General features: G+C 39.9%; 1 long non-coding RNA gene across 1 annotated transcript; it reads right to left on the minus strand.

Moving 5' to 3' along the window:
* Positions 1-12,413: 12,413 nt before the first annotated feature.
* On the minus strand, positions 12,414-13,360 carry LOC134291580 (uncharacterized). The gene is made up of 2 exons (XR_009999168.1): positions 12,898-13,360; positions 12,414-12,835 (listed from the first exon to the last, which is right to left on the minus strand). It is a non-coding gene; the product is annotated as an uncharacterized LOC134291580 (long non-coding RNA).
* Between the last annotated feature and the right edge of the window lie 207 nt (positions 13,361-13,567).

Raw genomic sequence — 13,567 nt, forward strand, 5'->3', positions numbered from 1 at the left:
GTTTTAAAGAAAAAAAAATGTCTTTCAATGGGCCACTCGGAGGGCCCTTCTTCTTGGCACGTAACAAACAGCTGATAAATCTACCACCCTAACAGAGGGCATGCCTACATTGTCTCCCACAACACTTCCCGCCATTGTATTGTAACAACTAAATTACTGCAACCAGCAATGGACCGACTCTACACATAGATCCAGTGCGAGTGCAGTAACTCAATCCCCTAGACAGACATTTGTCCGCGGTTGTTGCGGTCCCCGCTGCTGTCGTGGGTGAAAGTGAATGCGGTATTTTTTGTGTCTTTCACGAGAGTGAGTTAATTCCGAGATGTGGATGGTATGCTTGTGATTCAACCACCCAGGGGGAACCGAAACAAAGTCTGAAGAAATGGAAAACATTCGTGTACCTACCTATAGGACACATGTTGGTCGCCGATGGTTTCCGTGTTAAGGTACCTAAAACAAAATGCTACAATTTGAATTAGTTGCTGCCGGAGACAGGGAGTAGCTCGACTTGAATCAGTTGTGAGAAGCATTGATCACTACAAATCTTGCATACTGTGAGGTCTAAAGAAAACCGCCAGTTTGGGTAGCTTTGAGCCAAAAATTTGAGACATATGTTAATTAGTAGTTTACGCAACAAGGTGCAGAATGAGGATTTTTACAGCACAAGTCGTACATTTATCCAACGAGGCTTGCCGAGTTGGATAATAACGACGAGTGCTGGAAAAATCGAGTTCTGCACCGAGTTGCGTACAACGGTTTTTGTATGTTCATAAATTACCACTTGAGGATAGGTTTTTAACATCAAACTGCACACCGATGTTCATAGTGATGTTCAAGAAACTCTGATCATAGTATAGGTTATACTGTGCTAATTTGGTGTGAGAAAGTAGGCCTTTTCCTGGCTGATTTGCGTGAGGTAAAACAGCCTATTACGATGAGGAATTGCCAGAAAGCTTATTTTTTTCATCAAACCTAAACTGCCCCCACTCGCATAAGTAACAGTCCCATCCTTGATGGGTTTCCTATTCACATGGGACTGTTATGCGAGTGAGGGCAGTAAATCGAACATTGTATATGACAAAATACATTGGAAAACTATGAGTACCATAACTGGTACCAACTGATGAAGATAAAGGGTGCGCGTGTAAAGTTCGTTGATGAGCAAAATCACATTCAGAAAACAAGAAAAAAAAAACTCAAATAGAAACTAATTAATCGTTCCAATATCACTTCCACCGTCGGTAATTTTCCTAAGGCGCGCAAGGTGGTCATCTGAACGCTTTAGCTACAATTGAATTCGATTCCCCACGTTTTTCCGAAGCGGTTCGAAATTCGACAAGTCATGGCATAACATCACCGCATGGTCTAACGAAATCGATGGCCCGCAAACCGAAATCAATTGCTTTCCGGCAGATCCATACAGCTGACCGAACCGCGCACCGCAGCGAAAAGGTACCGGCAAGGCTAAAATTAGATAAGGGAAAACGTTGAATCGAGTTAGATAACTACAGTTTTGTAATTTCACTTTTGGTCGGTGTTTGGTCTCTGCGGGCTGGGACGAGACCCATTGGGGTCTCAACCAAAACGGTGATCAGGTGAATGCACTTGAGTTTGGTAAAAATTTCAGCAGTGATGTAATTGATGCAGAGTATAATTTGCTTCTTTTGAAAAACAAACAGTTTTTGAAGCGATCACAGTGGGCCAAAACCCTGCAAAAATCACATAATTACACCATATTGTTGATTTTTAGCGAACATTATTTTTTTCCAATTTTGCAAGCAAATATCCGGAAGAATCGGTTAGTATCACTTTCAGCCACCGCATCTTCTTTTTGATCTCGAGTGTGTTAAGAAAAGCGCAATACTTCCTTCGGCAAAGTTTTAGTGCTTGAGTAGATCTACTATTTATTTAGAACTTTGGTTCATATGATTAGTTTGCCGCTAGAGGCACCATCAACTGTTTGCGTTGCGTTGCGTGGTAACGGAGTGATTCGTAGATTGCATACTGAAAGTTGTCATGTTAAAACTTAAATACTCCTATTCTAATTGCTTATGGAATGCTATTTGGGAAGGAACAGCTATCCAACTAGAGGTTGAAGTAAAAAAAGACATGAGAACTTCCATTGCCGGCCACGCCCATCTTCTCCGTTACGAGGATAGGAAAGGATACGAGGATAGGAAAGGATGTGATGATATGACACCTACTTTACAAGAGGTCAGCGACTCACCGACACTCCCATAGGTGTCAAGGAGTTGGATATTTGGAATGGGGTGATTTGGGAATCACTATAAGCGAGTGATGCGACAAGATTCAGATTGTGTAAGTGTGTTTGAGTAAATCGTGTAGATGTGTTGGAGTGAGTGAAATTGTTTTAGTATGTTTAAACACCAACGTTGGGAGTGACATAGCTAAGTGGGGAAGAGATAACTATTTATCGAGATGCCAGCGACTCACCGACGCTCTCGAAAATAGAAAGGAAATAGGACATTGGTACAGGAATGGTTAGAACTTCAGTATGATTTTAACAGTACATGTAATTAAGGCACATAAACATGATTATAGTCTGCTGATTTAACCGTAATTTCAAATGTATATTAGCATTAAGGAAATCAATAACCCTCCTCCCATAAATACAGAGAACGACAAATAAACCAATAGTAGAAAAATATAAAAGGAACAATCTCACCAATGCTATAACACCTTCGTCGTCTACGCTGGGCTGGAATTCTCTCCCGAATGCAATCGACAACCAGCACAATTTCCTTGATCTTCATGAAAATGCACCGCTTGCCCTTTCCGTGCGCCGGAAGAATTTCGTTGGGAATAATGCCCCGGCCTTAATCACCATCACGATGAGCCATTGGACGTTTGCCCGTTCGCTCCCATTTCTTCATGTTTATCGTGAGATCTTTGTTTCCCATCAGCTTTTGCTACTTTTCCTACACAATACGCATCATCTTCAGAACGATACGAACGCGATTCTTTCTGCAGCTCGCACTCATCTGTTCAACTTGTTCAAAAATTCGTCACAATTTCCATAGATTTCGTCCGTATGAAATTTTTTTCTGGTATACCACTACGAACACTAATGTCGAATTCGTTTATTCTCGACGGTGCACTGCACCGGTGTAGCAATTGACACCGGAAAAACGAACGGTTTCGGTGCAATTTGTTGACAGCTTATGATGGTATTAGTAAGAGCGCGTGAGAGCGTCAATGAAAACAATAAAAGATATCAAAAATAAACATAATCAATGTCTTCATGATTTCCGTGATGAACAAAATTATTTTTATTTATTTTTATTTTTTTACTTTCTATATCCAATTAAACAATTTTAAAAGTTTTCAGTAATCCACTTTAACACGATAAACTTGTAATAATAAATGCTACTTGAAAATTCTTATCCATCTTCTTCAAATTCTGGTAATATCATAATTTTTCAATTAAAAGCAACTTTTTAGAATTTAACAATTTTCGTTGCCTAATAAAAAAGGATGCTAACATACAATTGTAAACGATCTACGTGCACAAATTTAACACAAAAAATGTCAAAGGCAGTTCAATAGAAAAGGTTTAGCTACAACGTAAAAAGAAAAATAAATAAATGCTTTTTAAAACATAACGTTATTGAAACGCAACTCATATTAAAAACGCTTTAACCATCCTTTAGTGACATTTGTTTGACTTTCAATGTAATTCAAAAATCCAATATTTGTTGTAAGAAAAAAAAAAATAAAACTTACGGTTTTTGAAACTGTACCTACAAAATGTTACTTCCGTAATATTTCAGTCCAATATGAATGAATAGATTTTTATTCTATTCTGGACTTATCAAACTTTATTACGTCATTTTTTTTCATAAATAATAAATCACCATGCGACAGAAAATTATAATGATTAAAATCATTAAAAGTAATCCACATATTTGCGATAACCCAAAAAAATAGTGATGGGGAAAATATACGTTGAATCAACTCTTTAAAATTTCATGTTACCGATAATTTTTTTAAGATTCCTCAGAAGTTGATTGAAAGACGTGATAATCATCTATCAAGTTTAAATATTTTTTAAACGCATAGATTTACTGTTAAATGAATATCCAAGAAAACTGTTTACCTAATGCGCAAGAGAAAATCATCATTCCTACCAAAACAAAACCACGACACAAGTTCAGCGATATGCATGTATTGGTAAAACTAGCTTTGTACCTGCTACACCGCGCTCAAACTGGGTGTAGCATTTTCTTGCACCGGTGCCAATCGGGTGTCAAAACAGAACAGTACCTGCGAATAAACGAACGGTTTCGGTGCAAGTTTGTTACACCCGGTGGCAAAGCGGTGCAGGCGGTGCAAATAAACGAATTCGACATAAGTTAAACTCATTTACATTAACTCACTCAAACAAATACATTCAAAACAATAAAAAGTACAATTTGGAAATTTTGAAATTGGATGAAAGCGAAAAAAATGACGGGAGCAAAAATTTGCACATCCGCCAACACGCCACTAGAGGCGCCATCAACTGTTTGAAGCTAAATTACACTTCTGGACTCATATTTGGTTATCAAACAACTGTTACGCTATGCTCACTATTGGATGCTCACTAGCGCCGCCTGGTGGAAAAATTTTGAAACAAGTGTTCCATTTTATGCAAGTCTATGTCATACCTTAACAAAGACACGCCGCTACGATTTGTAGCCCACCAAGTATCAAGTAGGTAGTATCGGTAGTATCTGTAATTATTCGAATTGATGGCAGTTATCAATATTATAATGCAACACGATTTGTTTTGTTTTCCACCTTCATTAATGAGTGGTCTAGATTACTTTCTATAGGTATTCAGCGTACAACCTCTACGACTTATAGGGTATGTGTGTCATCAGTAATCTCATGCTCCCATTTTCATCCTATTCGAAAACAAGCGATTACGCCACCGATTGACTCCGTTCTTTTTTTTTTCATGGGTGCTCACTTTTAACAAAAATACAAAAATAAGAAACAAAACAAACAGCGCTTCAATCCTTTGTTTTTCGTGGGATGAAAATGGGAGCCACATGCTTAATAAGGGAACCATTTCCCTAATCTACGCCGATTGTCGTAGAACTTGTATTTCCAGTTCAAAGCCCCACCAAATTTTTATTCAGTATCGACGTAAAGTGGAGCGCATTGGTTATTTGTACTGACCTCCCATGGTGTGATTTATCAGCCAGCCGCAACATATTTATCTATCCATTTATCAAGCGGCGCACAAGCGCACTGACACGGTCTAAAACTACCCGCAGGCAGGTGTCCTCCTCTTTCCTACAAACAACGTTCACGCGATCTTTAAACCGCACCATCTGTGATTTACGATTTGTTTACCCTCTCCAGGCTGATCAATGGGTTTCTAACAGCAAACAGAGTCAGCCATTCATCCATTCGGAGTCCTTTCAGCAACGTCAAACATTCAACGACTCACGTTCGGAACCCAAACGTAGTTCCACCGGAACGAGGAAAGCGAAAGTTAACCCCCTGATTTCGCGCGCTCAACAGCCCCATAACTGTCGGATATTGTTTTTTTTTTTCGGTAAAGTTACGACACTGCAAGATCCTCCGGTTTTCCGAAACGCACGCGTGATTGGAAAGTAATCTCGCCTGGTTCATAATCCACATGTATTTCCGCGCGTAATGAGCCCAAAAAGTTGCCTCCGCCACCTGGTCAATAAAATCACAAGTGTAACGACCCCAGGACGAAAGTGAAAGAACCAAAATTAAATTATCTGCTTTCCCCTCGATGTCCGTTTTCCTCGTCTGCGATGGCGTTGAGGTCTCTTTCTTGTTGTGAAGAAAAACCAAAATGAACTCACGCTCTGGAGCTGCGGCTGACAGCGAGAGAGGTGGCGGAGCTTATGCTGGCTGGGTATCCAAAACTGAACCGTATTATCAGTGATCATAAAATTAAATTGCTTTGTTTTCACTTTGGCAAAGTTTTCTTTTTTATTATGGCCCAGCCTGGCGCTTTATCATGCCGCGTCAGCCGGTATTTCTTCAATTTCAGCGCCCAATCACCTTAAGATCTTCCCCAGCGCAAGTTCGATCCATCTCATTCAGTGGTCATTCACTTCACGGCGACTTTGGACGTAGGACATGTGCATGGAATTAAATGAGTAGCTCACAACAATCCCGGGCGCCCAATTTGGAATGATACAATGCCAATTTAATGTTGCGACGAGTTAAAAGATGCCGCTTATTATGGATCGGTTTGGTTCCGTGTTGGATCCGTTGAACCACAGAGAACAGACATCCAAGTCCAGTTCCGAAACAGTGTAAGGAATTTAACGGCCATTTGAAATCGGCAACACGAGTGGCAATAGCGTGGCGCTGCAATCGGTTAATTTCCTATACTAATTTAGTTCACCATTTGAAATGTTTCAATTCACCACTGACTGTCGCAATATGGTGTTTGGTGGCGTTAATGTTGTCATTGTGTATTGGTTTGCAACCTTACTCAAGTAAAGATTCAAATCCTTACACAACTTTCCGAATGAAATTTGTTCGAGGCTGGATGTCTGTTCTCTGTGGTTGAACCGAGAGCAAACGTAAGTATCTATAGGTTTGTAATGGATCGAAGTGCCACTCTCGAAGTCGCATTTGTTTTGGTCTAAATCAGAGGTTTTCAACCTTTGAATTTTTCTCTTGGGGGAATTTCGTCCTTCTAGGGGAGAATTGTTCACCCAAAATTAAAATCTTTTATCTTAGCTAAAAGCTAAAGAAACAATTTTCAACCCAATTTTTTTTAGAGTACCATGATTCATCGTCAAGCACATGCAAGACACTACTAACATATTTGAGCAGCGTTTTGGGCCAAATCATTAAAGTTGTTAATGTAGCTGTCCAGCGCTTTGAGTTCCAAACTTTGTGCCAAAATAGACTCTAATGCAATGCAACACACAACAATCCATAAATGAACTTGCGGATTTTATTGCCATTCATGCCAACATATCTGTGCGAAGCGGGGTTTTCAACGATGGATGGAGGTGGGTACGTCGCTGGAATACGGCAAGGATGTATATACCATTGAGAGTCTAATAAAGGTGGGGAAGAAGATACCTCGTGTGCGTGAGATCCGTGTCTGGTGCAAAACATGTCACTAGTACAAATAAAGCGAGCTCCCAAAAGAACGCGTGTCAAATAGTGACGTCACTATTTGTGTTTACATTTTTCTTTGCTTACTAATACAAAGCCATCTGTGTGCGTGAGATCCGTGTCTGTTGCAAAACGTGTCACTACTACAAGTAAAGCGAGCTCCCATAAGAACGCGTGTCAAATAGTGACGTCACTATTTGTATTTACATTTTTCTTTGCTTACTAATACATAGCCATCTCTTCTTCTCCCCACCTGTAATATACTCTCATTGGATGTATACTATCATCGCTACTGTTCCTCATTGTAAGGGGCAAGATCCTGGTAGATGCAGTTGATCGTGGACGAAATCGTGGGTTGCTGTGGCAGCCTATTACCACAGACAAACAGACGTCTCACTCTACTCACTTCTCATCGTAACCCTTTTTAACGGTTACTTCAAATATTTTTTAGTTCGCAAATCGCTCGGTCACAGCGCTCGCATAGTTTTTGCTCCTGTTTGACGTTTGATCACTACCGCCACCTACTGAGTGGTTTGTGTAACAGAGCCTGATTAGCATTGGGCGATTATGTTTTCGTGACGATATTTTTTATCGCAATTTGTCCTAAGTGATACGTCTGCTTGTCTGTGCTATTACCATGGAGAACCTAAACGACTTCGAACCACAGAGAACAGACATCCAGGCTAGAACAAATTCCATTCGGAAAGTTGTGTAAGGATTTGAATCTTTACTTGAGTAAGGTTGCAAACCAATACATGATGACACCACTAACGCCACCAAACACCATATTGCCACAGTCAGTGGTGAATTGAAACATTTCAAGTGGTGAATTAAATTAGTATGGGAAATTCAGCGATTGCAGCGCCACGCTATTGCCACTTGTGTTGCCGATTTCAAATGGCCGTTAAATTCCTTACACAGTTTCGGAACTGGACTTGGATGTCTGTTCTCTGTGTTCGAACTGACTGATGACTTTGCTCTCCTAACTCAATGGCGCTCTGATATGCAGAGTAAGCTCGATGATCCAAGTTTTGTATCTTTTAATTACAGACGCGTACAGATACGCGTATTTCGACTACCACTTGTAATCTTCCTCAGTGTCAGTTATCCACTGCGTAGAGTGGATTGTGAAGATTATTCTAATTTGAGCATATGTTGTTCTTTCTGGCCTCACTACCAAGAAACTTACTGCTAGTGTGATCATCAGATATGCATCCTTCTTTCGAACATTGGCTCTTCTTCCTAGTTATATACCAACAGTTCAACAGAGGTTTTTTGATTACTTCGGCTATTGACTGGCTTTCCTTTTAGGTAAATAGGTAAATGTAAATTTATAATCTTGAAAATATGTATTCGGGGTAATGGGCCATAAAGGGTAATGGAATTTGGGGGTATCCATCCTAGCTTGAGTCTTGCCCTGCATGTAATTCCACTCAACTGTAAAGATTAATTTCATTACCACTCTGAATTCAACATACCACTGTATGAAGGGCCAACACGGAGTGTAGTGGACCTGTAAGTAACGACACTTACGCGAAATCCGCGTGCTTAGGAGAATCTCATGAAGCAGTATGATCCAATACATTGAATAATGAAACTCAAATTACTTGTCAAGTTTTTCATGGGTTAACAGTTGCTTCTCACCTCACTCCGGCTGGCAATCCATCCCGTCGTACAGTTTCAACTTTAATGATGCCCTGATGCACCCTCTCGACCCCATATACTGTGTTGACTATCTGACTGTGTCGATGACTGTGTTCGCTATCTGGTCGCAATTGAATGTAATTTTCTGAGTTTTTCGGCCGCCTAAATTCGTATCGTGATTTGAAACACGTTTTTGCTAACTCCTACTATCGAGAATAATCGGAAGTTATCGATTCACCCGTCATTAAACCAATTAAATCTGGTTTGCATTACCCGCGCAGCGTCTTAAACTGATAGTGCTGATTGTTTTTGTCGCCCGCCATGAACTGTAAAAATTGCTCCAAAAACATCGACAAAGGCGAAATGTATACTGTGTGTGAAGGCAAATGCGCTAACCGATTCCACGCAACATGTGTCGGTGTTGATAAAGATCAGTGGAATGCACTGGCAAATAACGTAATTTGGCTGTGTGATTGCTGCATGGACGACTTCTGCAAATATCGAGATCGTCAAGCACCGCATGTGCGTGATACCACTACTGCAGTCCGATCCGTGGACGAGGAGATTTCGGAACTGAAAACTAAAGTGGCCACGATACTAGAGACTTTAGCGACTATCACCGTACCTACGACACCATCAACGAAAAAAAGGGATCATTGTCATTCTACTCCTGTGACGTCGGCGCCTTGTCTTCGTGGAGGAACGAATGTTGATGTGTGCGAATCAGACGATCAGCTGTCGCAGATACACCCGCTCGGAAGCAATACATTTGATTTGTTTTTGACTAATATTGATCCACTCGTGACCGAACGTGAAATCAGTTCGCTAGTATGTCGTTGTTTAGGCATGAACTCGACGGATAGTTTTGAGGTGACAAAGTTGGTTTCCAAACGAAGAGATTACACGAAACTAGATTATATTTCTTTTAAATTAGTCTTAAATGAAAACTGCAGAACGTTAGCAATGAACGATAGAACGTGGACTAAAGAGGTCAAATTCCGTGAATTTTTTAATCGGCATAATGAAACTTGGAAGCCTTAAATGATTGTAAATCTTTGCTTGTTTTTTTTTTTTCTACGTTTTTGAAAGTTGAATTGTATTGTTTTATGCTTGTTTGAAAAGTGTATTTATTGATGCTGTAGTTAAAAGTTGTTGTAAATTTCTTTTGTATGTAATGTTTTATTGGTTGATATCCTTGTGATGTAATACGTTAGATTTAGTTTTCAGTTTTCATTGAGCCCTTTCAGGGCGGATGGAGAAATAAATACAAATACAAATATGGATGTATAGTTATATAGTAAAATAGCCTTGTAAATAGTTATATCACAGAGAAGTAAGTAGTAGTAAGTGAAACGCGATGTTCTGGTAGAATTGTCAATTCTAATCTACATAACAGTTCTGAACCATGAAATCAGCACGAGATTATGCATGAAAAATGTTGGTTTTTGATGAAAGCTCATTACTTTAATTTTACTTTGTGAAAACTGTACTTTCAACTTTGTCAAAGTTTAGATAAAGTTTTGAATGGAACTTTTAGGCTGTCTAAGAAGCTAGCAATGAGCCTTGCCAGAACTTCGCACATAAGATCCAGCAAGGCTATTTTTTAGTATCTTGAGCCTATGTTCAATTAAGTCTTAAGTTCTGTGATTGTATAGATGTATGCGAGAACCCCCTGGAGTTTAGGTAATCTGATCAACAAGTGTAATCAGTGATCTGTTCGATCATTAGAATGAAATTTATGCATACACAGCCTCATGTAGCTATGCGTTGTCAAGTGGTGAGTTCATTGTCAGTTTGATGATCTCCAACAACTTCCATGAGTATAGGTCATAGTCGGTTGTCTCTAAGAGCTTAATGACTAAGTTCGTACTCACACAGCCGTAAGTAACAATGGTCTATCAACTGGTGAGTTGATTGATTCTTTAAGGCCATGAACTTCCTTGAGTAAGGGTCATCGAATCTACGAGAGCTACTAGTTGTAATCCTTCTGAAACCCCCTGGAACGCCTCTGAAACCCCCATGAAACCCTCGATAAGATTACCTCAATACCTGTGGAGCATCTTAAACCCCTCTATTACCGCGTGAAATGACCTTACTCGCACTGAAACAGCTTGAAATGCCCTCAAACGCTTCTGAACCCACCGTTCACCACCTCAGAATATTTCTGAAATGCCCTGAATCGTAGTCACGCCTCTGAAACGCTTCCTAAATCCCTGTATAACTCACCTGAGAGCCTACGAAGCCACACTTTGAATTTTCATAAGCACAAATCTGAAAAACCTCCGGGGTCCGTGGCGTAGTGGTTACACGTTTACTTCATGGTCATGAGTTCGATCCCAGCCCCGGCACTTGCAATTTTTCTGTAGTTGCTCTTCCGCCCGAGAGTGGCTGACGCCTGGCCCTCTTCTGACCATATGCTCTAACGGACCCGGAAACTTGGATACCTATTGGCTAACGGCAACTCATAAGGTATGACCCCCTATCGGACTGGAAAAGGAACAAGAGCCACACATCAACATTCTCGTGCTGATCATTCTACCTAAGACAAGGTAGAAAAGCGTCAGAATCGCAAATGCAACCAGTTCGATATTGTAGTATTAGAAAAGAATAAACCAATTCCTAATTCCTAATTCTTGAAATTAGGAACTTTATATCATTCGAATTCAGAGCCAGAGGTCGTTGTGCTCCACCTACATTTGAACCGGGTCCTTCTGCGTTAGGGCTCTCACGTAGCGGCTATCGGTATAAACCCGGTGTGGTACAATATGTTTTTTTCATTTGCACTTAAAATTTGTTATCTATGAAAATTTGCTCATAAAGTCACGGTCGCCATGTAGAGCAGGTCGTTATTATGGTCTTAAAAACACTATTCGTTGAAGATTTTAACCGGAATGAATCTTTATTCAATTTTTGGAGGTATCTGAAGTCCGTATTTACGAGTTAACCAATAAGAGACCATCGAGCCAGCGCAGTCGTACGGCATGGTGCCTTGTGAACAGCTCTGCTTGAGAACGCTCGTAAGGCAATAACCCCAATGAGAGTATATTACAGGTGGGGAAGAAGAAGACATGGCTATGTATTAGTAAGCAAAGAAAAATGTAAACACAAATAGTGACGTCACTATTTGACACCTGCTCTTATGGGAGCTCGCTTTGCTTGTAGTAGTTACATCCCGCATAACCATGAACCATACTCGTATACCACACTGTTCCCAACTATTTACTACAGTAATTCAACAGTATAGTATAGCACCCAGAGTAACAATAAACCAACAGTGCCATAAACGGTTTTAACAGTCTGATAGACGGTTCTCGAGCAAATAACAATATGGGAGATAGGCGGTTAAGTTATGTTACAATAAGAAAATGCCAATTTTCTCGAACAAAATTTTTCGAATACAGTTTGTCAAAAGGTCATCATACCATCCATTTTTTACTCCGTTCATTGTTAAACATACAGTTGCAATACTGTTTACCTATAAAATTGGAATTAAATTAGCATTGTATGTGTAATTATTGGTTTATAGTCTCATACGGTTGTAATAACAATACGTTATACTGTTATGTTACGCTTGTACTGTAGATAAGGGGGAAGAAAATACAAACATGAAATTAAAAAAAAGGAAATACAAACAACATGCAATGTAATTTTAGTTATACGTATATTTTCGGGATGACTGAAGTTTATTTTTTGTCTCTAGAGTTAGCCATATCGACCCGCTGTACAGGGTATTGCCTCACACTCGGCCTCACAGTCGCATGAAGTTTTCGTTCAGATCTGGCTGGGCGTTCCGGATCGGCCTCAGTATGGGCCTTATTCGTATATCTTCTTATTTCTGACCTTATGGATTCTCCGCATTGCCGTCATCTTCGTGCTTCCTTTTCTTTTCGTCACCTTACTCAAACGTACCCGTTCCTCCGCTACGACAACCGCATTATTAATTTCCTCCATCGGCTGAACCTGCGCCGTACCTCCTCAGGTAGCACCACCTTCTTCCACTTCCGATGTCACTTCTTCCGAATTCTCGACCGAACTGCTTCTGACCAGTTCCTCCACCACTCGGCCTCTGAAATTTATGTAATGTTTACATGTACAATTAATAGTTTTCACTTTTATTAAACAGCTTACCTGCATTCAACAGAAATTGCTTGCAAAAATCTTCTTTTAACTGCCGTGATGAAACAAAACAAGTCGACATCATGCAGGAAAGCAAAGAAAATTGTCAATATGCGTTGCTCACAAATATAAAGGCGAACAACTGCATGGCAAACTGTTAGAGATAAGTTATGTATTGTTAATTGCACACGTATGAGTGTGCTCCGCAAATGTAAAACTCAACCATTTGGCAAAGGGTGAACTTATGTTGGCACTATTTTGAACGAAATTCTGTTTCAGTGCTGTTATACAATGTTTGAACATTGTGATATATTGTTACTTTTTGGTATAGATGATTTGCACCATTTTTTATTGTTTATTGCTTGGGGTTGAATATTGTTTAAAATTAAGATAACCATTTGTGGAATATCAACCACACCAGTTAGAAGAGGTTTATTGTTTGGGATTTAAGGCAAATTGTTATTTTCTATGCGGGATGTTTTGTACCAGACACGGATCTCACGCACACGAAATATCTTCTTCCCCACCTTTATTAGACTCTCATTGCAATAACCCTGTAAGTAGGCACTTACTTGGGAAACGATGTCTAGAATTGACGCAGCCTGATGTCAAGAAAAATTGAAATTCATCATCGTTCGATGACATTTGTGAAACACATGGCACAATTGCAAAAAAGGAATAG

Source organism: Aedes albopictus, chromosome 3, assembly GCF_035046485.1.
Source record: "Aedes albopictus strain Foshan chromosome 3, AalbF5, whole genome shotgun sequence".
NCBI classification, from domain to species: Eukaryota; Metazoa; Arthropoda; class Insecta; order Diptera; family Culicidae; genus Aedes; species Aedes albopictus.